This window comes from Pseudophryne corroboree, chromosome 6 (genome assembly GCF_028390025.1).
Source record: "Pseudophryne corroboree isolate aPseCor3 chromosome 6, aPseCor3.hap2, whole genome shotgun sequence".
In the NCBI taxonomy this organism is placed as follows: domain Eukaryota; kingdom Metazoa; phylum Chordata; class Amphibia; order Anura; family Myobatrachidae; genus Pseudophryne; species Pseudophryne corroboree.
In genome coordinates this window covers 622044806-622057489 of record NC_086449.1, presented here as the reverse complement: position 1 = coordinate 622057489, position 12684 = coordinate 622044806, and the positions used below count along the sequence as shown (strand labels likewise).

The 12684-nt window shown below is 43.6% G+C and overlaps 1 protein-coding gene and 1 long non-coding RNA gene across 5 annotated transcripts in view; one reads left to right on the top strand and one right to left on the bottom strand.

Annotated features, from left to right (window-relative positions):
- The window catches only part of PPP2R2B (protein phosphatase 2 regulatory subunit Bbeta), a 521527-nt gene that overhangs the window by 416710 nt on the left and 92133 nt on the right, over window positions 1-12684 (bottom strand). The gene's annotated exons all lie outside the window — the stretch shown is intronic.
- Window positions 1-12684, top strand: part of LOC134933132 (uncharacterized) — a 137623-nt gene that overhangs the window by 68923 nt on the left and 56016 nt on the right. For all 3 annotated transcript variants that reach the window (XR_010179620.1, XR_010179619.1, XR_010179618.1), the window contains exon 2: window positions 7754-7830. This is a non-coding gene — a long non-coding RNA (uncharacterized LOC134933132). The remainder of the gene's footprint in view (window positions 1-7753; window positions 7831-12684) is intronic.

The window sequence follows — 12684 nt, the reverse complement described above, 5'->3', positions numbered from 1 at the left end:
TGAAATTTCGGAGACACGCCCCCACCGGGCCAAGCTCCGCCTGTGGAGCCCCAGCGTCATGCGGTGGATTTAGTGGAAGCCGGGGAGGACTTCTGTTCCTGGGAACTAGCTGTGTTGTGCAGCTTCTTTCCTCTGCCCCTGCCTCTGGCAAGAAAGGACGCACCTCGGACTTTCTTGCCTTTTTGTGAACAAAAGGACTGCATTTGGTAATACGGTTGTGAGGGAACATATGGCAAAAAATTTTACTTTCCAGCAGTAGCTGTGGAGACCAGGTCCGAGAGACCCTCCCCAAACAATTCCTCACCCTTGTAAGGTAAAACCTCCATGTGCCTTTTTGAGTCGGCATGGCCTGTCCATTGCAGAGTCCACAGGACCCTTCTGGCAGAAATCGACATTGCATGTATTCTAGAGCCCAGTAGGCTAATGTCTCTTTGAGCATCTCTCATATATAGGACAGCGTCTTTTATATGCCCCAGGGTCATTAATATAGTATCCTTGTCCAAGGTATCAAGTTCCTCAGATAAGGTATCCGTCCATGCTGCTACAGCACTACACACCCAGGCCGACGCAATTGCCGGCCTTAGTAAGGTACCTGAATGTGTATAAATGGACTTCAGGGTACCCTCTTGCTTTCTATCCGCAGCATCTTTTAGGGTGGCCGTATCCTGTGATGGCAGGGCTACCCTCTTGGATAAGCGTGTTAGAGCTTTGTCCACCCTAGGGGAGGATTCCCAGCGTAACCTGTCCGTTGGCGGGAAAGGATACGCCATAAGCATCCGTTTGGAAATCTGCAGTTTTTTATCTGGAGATTCCCAAGCCTTTTCACATAACTCATTTAGCTCATGTGAAGGGGGAAAGGTCACCACCTGCCTTTTTTCCCCATACATATGAACCCTCTTGTCAGGGACTGGGGTTTCCTCTGTGATGCGCAACACCTCCTTCATTGCTATAATCATATAACGGATGGCTTTAGCCAATTTAGGCTGTAACTTTGCATCATCGTAATCGACACTGGAGTCAGAATCCGTGTCGGTATCTGTGTCAACAATTTGGGATAGTGGGCGCTTCTGAGACCCTGACGGCCTCTGCGACATAGGATCAGGCATGGGCTGAGACCCCCCGGACTGTCCTAAGGTTTCAGCTTTATCCAACCTTTTATGCAAGGAATTAACATTATCATTTAAAACCTTCCACATATCCATCCAATCAGGTGTTGGCGCCGTCGGCGGAGACACCACATTCATTTGCTCCCGCTATGCTTCCACATAGCCTTCCTCGTCAAACATGTCGACACAAGCGTACCGACACACCACACACACAGGGGATGCTCTTTTTGAAGACAGTTCCCCCACAAGGCCCTTTGGAGAGAGAGAGAGTATGCCAGCACACACCCCAGCGCTATATGTCCCAGGAATCACACAGTAACTTAGTGTTAACCCAGTAAGCTGCTATATTATATGTTTTTGCGCCTAATTTATGTGCCCCCCCCTCTCTTTTTACCCTCTTCTACCGTGAATCTGCAGGGGAGAGCCTGGGGAGCTTCCTCTCAGCGGAGCTGTGGAGAAAAAATGGCGCTGGTGAGTGCTGAGGAAGAAGCCCCGCCCCCTCAGCGGCGGGCTTCTGTCCCGCGTTTCTGTACAATATAATGGCGGGAGCTCATGCATATATACAGTGTCCAACTGTATATATGCCCAACTTTTGCCAAGAGGTCCTAATTGCTGCCCAGGGCGCCCCCCCTGCGCCCTGCACCCTACAGTGACCGGAGTATGTGGGTGTAGTATGGGAGCAATGGCGCACAGCTGCAGTGCTGTGCGCTACCTCAGTTTGAAGACTGGAGTCTTCTGCCGCAGATTTTGAAGTCTTCTTGCTTCTTTCACCCGGCTTCTGTCTTCCGGCTCTGCGAGGGGGACGGCGGCGCGGCTCCGGGATCGGACGACAAAGGGTGAGATCCTGTGTACGATCCCTCTGGAGCTAATGGTGTCCAGTAGCCTAAGAAGCAGGACCTAGCTTCAGAGAGTAGGGCTGCTTCTCTCCCCTCAGTCCCACGATGCAGGGAGTCTGTTGCCAGCAGATCTCCCTGAAAATAAAAAACCTAACAAAATACTTTCTTATAGCAAGCGTAGGAGAGCTCACTAAACAGCACCCAGCTCGTCCGGGCACAGATTCAAACTGAGGTCTGGAGGAGGGACATAGAGGGAGGAGCCAGAGCACACCAGAATCCAAATTCTTTCTTAAAGTGCCCTGTCTCCTGCGGAGCCCGTCTATTCCCCATGGTCCTTACGGAGTCCCCAGCATCCACTAGGACGTTAGAGAAATAAATATATATATATATATATATATATATATATATATATATATATATATATATATATATATATATATACACACACACATATATATATATATATATATATATATATATATATATATATATATATATATATATACATATATATATATATATATATATATATACATATACACATATATATACACATATATACACACACACACACACACACACACACACAGTATATTTTTAAAATTAATACATGCACGTACCCCTCATGCCTGTGTAGCAGGGACAGACCGCCCCACCAGAAACATGGGACAGTCCCCACTGGGCCGGCATGCGCGACAGTGTGTTTTTTCCAGACCTTAGTGGCCATGTAACTACCATGGGAGCAGGAAGTTCCTTTGCTTCTGAGCCACCTCCTCAACACACAGCTGAAGGCGGCTGCTGGCCAAATGCTACTGTGCAAAGCCAGTCTCCAAAGGGACCCATCTGTCCCAGTGAAGGGTCTCTGGAGCAATTTCCTCTCCCCTCTCCAATTTATCACACACTCTGAGTCCATTAATGCACATTTTACTTTTTCCTGTGGGGACCAATGTGTTATTTTTTTTCTTGTGCAATATAGTCGTCTGTACATGTGTCTAAGATGCACCATGCATTCGTGCCAATGGTCTTTGTACAGAGTCATATGCACAAAGAAATGTATTAGTAAAGTGTTGGCCTTTCCCGTACGGTTACAGGAGGTTGGCTAATCATACATAGACATGTATGGGTGTGTTATCGGAGTGACAGAGGCATATTGCTGGAAGTGGTTGCGTACAGACACACTGAATTGGCCAAATTGGACACACTGTGGAGGCCATATTCAGATGGATGATATGCACTGTTAACCGTCTCTATTGAAAAAGGACCGCATTACATGAATGATGCAGTAACATACGGTATGTAAACAATGGGCTGGTGTTTCAGTGGTGCAAACAACGGTAATACACAAAGCATGATTGTAGCATCTGTAGACATTGAAAGTGGGCATCTCAGTCCTTGCACATTTGGATGTATGGATGTACACCAGAGAAGGGCAATGTAGCAGTATTAGTATAAAGTCACAGACGCAACTGCAGCAAGAGATGGAAGGAACTGCATCCAACTCAGAATTAGGCCATACAAGAGCGAGTATCCTGCCCCCTTGGACAAAGCCCACTACCTTTAGGACTGCTTCCAGAAATATCCTGGGCTGGTTTTCCATCACAACCCACCCCTGCTGTGTAGTATACATCTCATCACTGTCCTCTGCCCAGACAAGCTCATGGTTGTACAAGGGGTGTCTACACATGCAATTTAATAAGTCACAAGATGTAGATAGAGGTGTTGGTGCAAGTATTTATTTAATGAATGCAGTGCCTCACAATGACTTGTTGGAATAGCAACCATTTTATATTTACATCCCTGTACTTGCACAGGTTGCAATGTGTAAGATGGCAAGTATAGAGAACTATACTGTGTTCTTAGAACACTGCTTCCATCCCACCTCACAATTATAGTATTACTTTTAACAGGGGGTTCTCGCATACAGACTTGGTTTGTCCCTCAACATCCCCCTAATGACTCCCACTCTCACTTGTCACCAATCAGCATGAACACACAGCAGCAGCTGAACTAGACGGTGAAGCCAGTGCATTGCACCGGTGCCTGCAGCACTGAAAGTGCAAACAGCCGCCATTAACATTACTATTAAATAGTCTGAATGACTCATAGTACGCAAGCCGGCCAATGTGGGCCGTAACAAAGACAACGGTTCAGCCGAAGAGAGGAGGGGGGGGGGGGGGGGGGGGGGCAGCAGAGTGTCAGTGAGTGCATCCAATCTCTGCTGTGCCTGCCTCCTCTGGAAATGATCTGTTTTATGTGGCAGCTGGTACCTCCTCCAGACCAGGCACCCATGTGCTGCTGCTGTACCCAAAGACTCCATCCCTTCTGCAGGACCAGGAATGCACCCACTGTGGCGGATCTGTGCACCTGCTGTGAGGGATAAGTAATGCCCCTGGCTGACTCTAGCAAACTCCTTGGCTCTCCCCTCATTCAGCAGCAGAAAGAAGACAGGAGAAGATAGATAGAAAGAAGCAGCAGCAGCAGCGAGCAGGTAAGTAAAAAAAATAAAAAAATAAATCTGTGATTAACTAACACACCTGCCTCAGCTCTCTCACTGTATCCGATGCCCTCCTTCTCTTATACCCTTCCGCCCTATAGTCTATTCCGCTCCGTCCGAGGACCAGGCCCGGCCCCTTCTTCCACATTTCCCTGCCGCCCACTAATCGGCTCCCCCTGTCCAGAGGACTAGGCCTGCGCCCCTCCCTCCACTCCATGCCACTCTTGTTCAAATCTGTATGGACCTCCGTAGGACAGAAGAGCTGAGACTGAGAGATGTTCCTCACGATAAGCTCCTGTGAAGGGAGGCATGGAGATGTTCTAATGTTATTGTGGGGAATGTAGTGCAGCATGTAGGGGGATGTAGTGTAGCTACTAGTGATGTGGTGTAGCATATAGGGGATGCGGTGTAGTGATAAAATGCAGTGTATGGGGAGGATGTAGTGATGTTGCGCAGCATATATGGGGTATGTAGTGTAGTGATGTTGTACAGCATATAGGGGGGGTGTAGTGATGTAGTTCAGCGACCAGGGGGATGTAGTTTAATGATGTAATGTAGTGTATATCAGCATGTAGTATAGTGATGGAGTGTAATAGTGCCATGATGTAGTGTAGTGATGGAGTGTGTGTGGGGGGGGGGGGGGGGGGAGGGGGGGCGCATGTAGCAGGGCATGCTGCTGGGGGCTTATGTGGCAGAAGCTTAGGGCATTTGAGTAACACACTGCTGTGAAGGGGGCATGTGAGGAAGACACTGGATGCATTTGTGGGACACAATGGGGAATGTGTGGAGAACACTGCTGTGGAGGCAGCAGAGCCACACATCGCAACAAGGTACTAACAGGCTCATTTTTCTTTAGTGGGGTGGGGACCAAATCATATGGGCCCACATCTTGCTAGTTCTACCACTGCCAGACAATCACTCTGTTACATAAAGAGTATATCATAGATAGAAAATTTGTTGTACTGTTTATCTGTCCGGTTATGCATTTGTACATCCCTGCACCGATAGGGATGAAACCAATGCGAGATGGTCCAGTTGGATCCTGGCCAGGTCTTACGGAGGTTAGGGTCCTGATCGGACCTCACGTTGGAATGCCCTGGGCATAACTTTGACCCAGGGAGTCTGTTCTGGCCCTTCCACTGTATGGATCTGGAAAAAACTTCACAGAGTAACATTGGATCCCAGAAGACATACTAGGGGAGTGGGGTTCAAGTCGGGCCTCTCGGCGTACGCTGGCTAGAACTTTGACACAGGGGGCCTGTTCTAGGATGGATTTGGATGAAAACTTTAATGAATTGTAATAACTGACTGAAATAGCCATAAATCACTGAACTAAAATAACTGACAGAAATGGAGGTGGGAAAAAAGTTGCGTACCCAAAAGCCTTGGAATAGCAATACTGATAACAGAAGGAAAATTTTAAACCCAACTCGCAATGGAATAGGGATTATAAAACTGAACAGAAAGAAAAAAGCTGGGGATCAGGGCTGCCGGCGACACTGTAAAAAAACCAAAAACATTCACTGGGCAGCCACCACATGAGTGTGTTGGAAGAGCTACTAATTATTTTTAATATGTTGCCAGTTACATCCAGCTCATTATGTCATTTAATGACATATGATACATGCAGATAACTATTAAGGATGAATTAAACTCCTCCACCTCACTTTGTATCCCTCTGCATAAATACACATACACATCCAGGTTTATCAAAGGTAAAAAAACAACTGAGGTTCCTCCCGAGATGGGAAGGGACTGAGGGTGCAAAGTATAAAGTTATACATACAGTATGTAGAAAACGAGACATGATTTATATACTTGTCTGACCTTGTACCAACACAATGAAGTAGCACAGGCTACTATAACTATTAGAATATTCATATTTGTACACATCTTACATCTTAGCTGTATTATGTCTTGAGAATGTGTGGTGCTCTGTTACCTGTACTCTATTTCTGTTATTTATTTACTGTAATGCAATGTTTTGTCCCCTGTACTGTCCTTTGTACGGCGCTGCGAAACACATGTGGCGCCTTATAAATAAAATGTAATAATAATAATAATAATATTATTTGTATTTTGCCTGAGGACGCAACACTGAAAATGGGAAAGACATTTATCAGATAAGGGAGTATGGGAGGAAAAATAAAAATAAAAAAAATAATCTGGGTAAGTCATCAACCCCCTCCTTTCATCATATTTATATGCATATTTGTAGATAAAAGTTAGCTTCCAAGTAAGGAAAATAGGGATTACGTTGACACCAGCTGTATTTTATAACTTTTTAAAACACTAATATTTGTGATCAACCAAGCTCTATTTCCTCTCAGGCTGGACTATTCTCATATTTCTGTAACGTCAGCATGGTTTACGGTCATTAGGTCGACATGTATTAGGTTTTTTTCATTTTTTATACTTTTTTATACTTTACGATCCACGTGGACTACGACTGGGAATAGTAACCTTGCCCAAAGCTCGCTTGCCATGCGAGTGAACACGGTGCACTAATTCGGGTTCCCCGTCACTTTACAAAGAAAACGACACCAAAAAAAGTTAAAAAAACTCATGTCGCCTTTTTCCATGTCGACCTAATGACCATGTAGACCTAATGCATGTCAACCAATAGAGGTCCACCTAATGACCCATACCCCGTCAACATATCCTTATGCCACTGTACAATCCGGCTCTTCATGTCTTGCGCCAGCGGGGTTGCAATGTAATTTATATAGAAAAGTCACAGAAATACACACCAGGTTTGCATGCCGGTAGAGGCCAGCCAAGCTCCCAGCATGTATTTCTATGGTGTACAACCACAAGAAACCCTTGCGTACGTCATACATATATTGTAGGTTTGAGCAGAACACCAGAATTGATAATGCTAGTTAACAGTGGTAACTAATATGCCACAAAAGATATTATACCATTGGATAAGGTCTTTATTATGCAGCCTATGTAATATTGTAAACCAGCCCTTTTAAGTGTCTCAAGTAAAAGGGGTTGCCTGTTCTAGTCTTGTCAAATTAAACTTTTTTATTTGTGTGTGTTATACTAAGGAACACCGTAATCTAAATCCTGATACAGTGTACAGATTATCTGCATATTATATAGTTTATGTCCATCGTTGGTCTCCCAAGTCAGAGAAATAAAACCTGCCTATATGCAGTCTTAAGGGACTCATATCAGGCAGGTACCGGGGCAATTCCCCGTTCTGCCGATGCCGGGGAAATCCAACATGTTGGAAATCCTTAATTTGCCGATCCAGACTAAAAAAAAAAAAAAATTATGAGGAGATTATTAACATGCTACTTCTTTTGCAGATTACCTGACGACTTGCCGATCATCGATGTCCACCGAATGGCAGATCGGATCAGCAGAATGGGGAATTGGGTCAGAGGTACGACCAGCATTAGTAGTTTACAATTGACCAGGTATCCTAGTCATTGATTCATAGCGCTATAGTAGCTCTTACTAAAATGAGTAATTGCATGTAAGAGCTTAAAGAGTAAGGGTGATGTAGCACTAGTACAGGTTACTTCTAATCAGGACTGCAAGACTATATAGAAGCCATTACTTTTTTTTTTTTTGCTTAAGTAATAATTTAGGATTTAAATACCAGACACTGGATTACGTTACCTTATCTCTTTTTGAACTATTTTGTAAGAGTCAAGGTATAACTGTCATATTGATGGTAATGAGCAAGTATTTGGGTAAATGCAGGTACAGTAAATGTCTCTAAGCAGGTTGGCCCACGGGAACTTCTGCTTCATTGCACCAAATGTTCATGGCTACCCATGCGCTCTCAATTTTCACAGCACTCTCAATTTTTTTTTAAATTAAACAAAAACAAAAACCCCAAAACAAAACCATGAGCAGCCTTTCAGCCTAATTGCTTAATAAAGATTAAACGTAGCATATCAAAATAATTACATAGTGGACCATTTTGCGAGGCAGTGCTCATTAGCAAATGTCCTTCATGTCAACTACCACACTATGGACCAGAATGCATTGATGGCAGCTAGAGCCAGTCGCTACAAGTTCCACATTTAAACATGACATGGCTATGACGTTCTACACACATTTAGCAGCAATTCAAAAAGAAGCAAACCCCAACCCTGCAGAAAGAAAAGGAAGCATAGCTCACACACCCTCCTCTGTGATAAAGCCCTAGCGTCTCATATCATTTTGACTAATTGCAAAAATGCACCATATAAACTACATAACATTAATTAGTAAAGCCAAAAAGGTATTGCATCCACATCAAGATAATTAGAATTCAACCCAGTAAAAAAACATTATGATACACAGGTGAAACAGTTACACAGAAGTACCAAAGCGGCTTACATTTCATTTATTCTCAGACTGCATGACTAATAATCAGATTTCACAAGGCAACAATGAGATTAAACACTATTGAATACTACCATCTAGTGGTAAATGCCGGAAGTGACATTTTATTTGGCTTTTGAAAGGTTTTTTTCGGTGTTGGTTTTACAATCATATTAAAACTACAGACATGCAGTTTTTTCATTGAAAGAATTATAAATAAATTTTTAAATACACTAACAAAATTCCTACCAGTGTAAGTAAACTCTAAAGCAGACCTGGTCATACAAAAAAATATTCTAGATCAAGGGTGGCCTATCAGTCACCCTAAAAAAATATCTATAGATACTGCAGTAAGCCATGCCCATCATACCCTCCACATGTCGGTCAGACCTCCCCAAAGGGCCACTCATACCCCTCCTTCCCATTACCATTGGTGACATCACACGGAGCACAAAAGGTGGAAGAGTGCACACACCACGTCCCATAATCTGAATAGACGTGCTACCTTCCGGCAAATCTCTAAAGGTCATATGGTGCAGAAGCAAGTGTCAATCTGGTCCCAGAACTGTGGGTCGGCCACCCTAGATGAATCAGAGTTCAATAGAGAGCAATGTTACACAGCGAAGCATAAGACCAATATTTCCATACAAAGGACACTGGTCAGTGAATTGCCGGTTCCTTTATGGCTGGTAAGCAAAAACACAGAACTGCCCAGGAGACTACCAGCCCTAAATGCTATGGTACTTCCTAACCTCCTGGAGTTGGGTTAAGAAGATAGGGGAAGAGCCATGACTAGACATTTTGGTACCCTGCGCGCGAACTCGCAGGAAAGGGGAATGGTCCCACAATAGTACCCGCCAATTCAAATTACATCACACAGCAGTGCGACCTTATTCACATTATGCCATACAGCAGTACCCCTTATAAAACAGTATACCACACATTAGTACCCCTCATACATCGTATGCCACACAGTAGTACTACTTATAAACTTTATGCCACAATAGTAAGCCTTATACACAGTATACCACACAGTAGTACCCCTTATACACGTTATGCCACAGTAGTACCACTTATACAACAGTCTGCCACACGGTAGTACACCCTTTATATACAGTATACCACACAGCAATACATCCCTTATACACAGCATGTATTTGTTTTAGCATGTTTATGTGGCCAATATGAGTTTCCATGAGGCGAGATGGTGTTTTTTTGCATCACATATGTCGATTATTCCTCCATCTGAATGTGAGGGAGGTGGACGTGATATGCCTAGTAAATGGGTGATTATGTTGCCCTTTATGCCACAAACTGATGCGACTACAGTAACTAAGCATATATCCTTATATGACATCTGCATCTTGCAAACACTTCAATCTTCCAAGGAAATTAAGCAATAATAAGGTCACATAATATGTGATTAACAGTGAGAATAGTGATACACATTATGTGGGCACCAATTTTGACCTCACCCATCAACTCAGGACTGGGATTATACTGCTCACCACAGCAAGATGAAGGCCATATTAATATTCTATACAATATCTAATTTTTGCATATGGAAATAACTCCATGTCCTTCTCCTTCTAGCAGCGTCTTAATACATGTAGCAGTGCACTTACGGAGTCTGATCACCTGACTCTAGAGTGACTCAGCTGCTGCAGTGCTGGCTGCCCATAACGGCTGCTGGAGCCGGGAGGGTTGGAGCAAATGGGGGAAGGGAAGGGGGGGGGGGGGCGGCGGCAGAGCTTCCCGCTGTAATGTACAGTATGTAGTGGTGCACTCAGCAAAAGTAGCCAGGTGTGCCGCTACATACATTACAGCTGGCACTGCTGCAGCTGGCAGTAGCGGTGATGGATATTGCGGATGTCAGGTGGATGCAGGTGTGGCCAGATCTCCGCCAACAGGACATATATGTTGCATATGCGCTGTGTGCCAAGCACCATCCTAGTTACGGTCCTGCGTGGTGTAGTCATATTATCTTATGCTCCTAAACCTCCCCATTGTCTGCATAAACTTAAGCCTATTGTTGACAATCAGTCCCAGCACCCTTATGTACACACTGAAAGATTTATAGTATAATAGGCAACTACAGAAGTACATGCAAGAGACTACAATTTCCACACTAAAACACACAGGTGTTCTCCCCCAGAACCATCTGTGCTCCATTTGACAAAAAATAAAACTAAGACATCCCTCAATATGCAGGGCTGCACCCAAGGGCTTGTCAATACAATGCCGGCTCCTTCTCAGTGACAGGAGCCAGTTACTGCAGGATAATGTCACACTGCAGCACCCAGTTCCCGTCACTGCGGAGGGGGAGGGATTTTGCTGTTAACCTCTCAGAGGGTTACATCCGGGAGCGGCCAACACCCCCCTTGTGATGCCTGTGGTGCTACTCAAGTTCAGATTTTCAGCTCTGGGTATATAGATCTTTTTATATGGAAGTGTAGGAGTTCCTTGAATTGTTCGCTATATTATGGTACAGGTTAATCTCTACAGACCTGACTATTGTTTTGGATGGTGATGTGCAACGGTGTTTATGGGTATTTGGATTTTCTTATTGCCCTCTGCAAACTCTCCCTTTTATCCTCTACTTAAATACCCGCCAGTAAAGTAAATTCCTGGTCATTATTAGATGAGCGAACATTATCTCATCACATTTGTCATTTCTCTTATGAAAACTTTGGATAACCTTTTTGGAGTCTACAGATTAGAATTTCTTCATACTGGACATTCCTGGTGGTAGTTGTCATGATTAGTCTAAGGGTGGGATTCAATTATTTTTAGCCCTTTTCACACCCGTTCTGTTTCTGCCCTCAGGGACGTTGTATCATTATTTCAGCTCGCTACCCCCGGAGTAGCGAGGCACCCAACCCTTTACACAGCTAAACCTGATTACTATGGGCGCAATATGCACAATAACCGGGATCATTTTAGAAAGGAATTTGGGCGTAATATATCATTTGAATCTCACCCAAAGAGTTGTTTTCTATGTATGTACGTTTATATATAATGACCATATTGATCTGAATGTTATTTTATACTTACATTTTCTTGCTTTAGGTTTTTTTTTAAACTTAGCAAGAGCCACCATGTTATGTAATGAAAACAAAAAATATGCAAAATTCTATTAATATATATATATATATTATATATATATATATATATATATATATACACATACACACACACACGCACACACACACATACACGTGACGTGCGGTGAGGTAAATGGCTCAGGAGGCACTGGCTAGCACCAGAGCCAGAGTTACACACAATATATGAGCCAAAGAGTACATCTAGGCATTATACACAGATGCAGCAGTAAACCCCTGGAAATTTGGTGAGTTTTGATCAGAGATGTGCGGAAGAGGTAGGAAGGGGAGGCACTGCCTCACCTGCCATAGACTTTTTTCTCCAGAGTTTTGGCTATAAAAAAAAATTAAAATAATGCAAAAATGATATTTCAAACATATTCTTTGTATTTTTCATATACTTTATACAGTAAAGACTGACACAAGCGTTAGTATGACAGGAAAGGCTCTGGCTCACCCCACGTCACTGATATATACACACATATACATTATATACACACAAATATGTATGCAGCATCAAACATTTTTACACTACGCAGAGATCCAGGGGCTGCAGTAACCTCACCTATAGCAGAATGCTGAATATAAGGTTAATATTGCTAATACAGATGTGTCCACATACATCCCATCCTCATTCTGTATCATGCCAGATAGCCATGGACTGTTATTTAGCCGTGGCAAGAAAGAACTAATCCTAAGTACTCATTTGTATATTGGAAAAATACTTGCTGATGTGGGAAGGGGGAGAAGACAGGATGGTTATGTTTAATGAGTGAAAATACTCTAAATGGAGAGGTACAGTGTTACTACACAACCCTAAA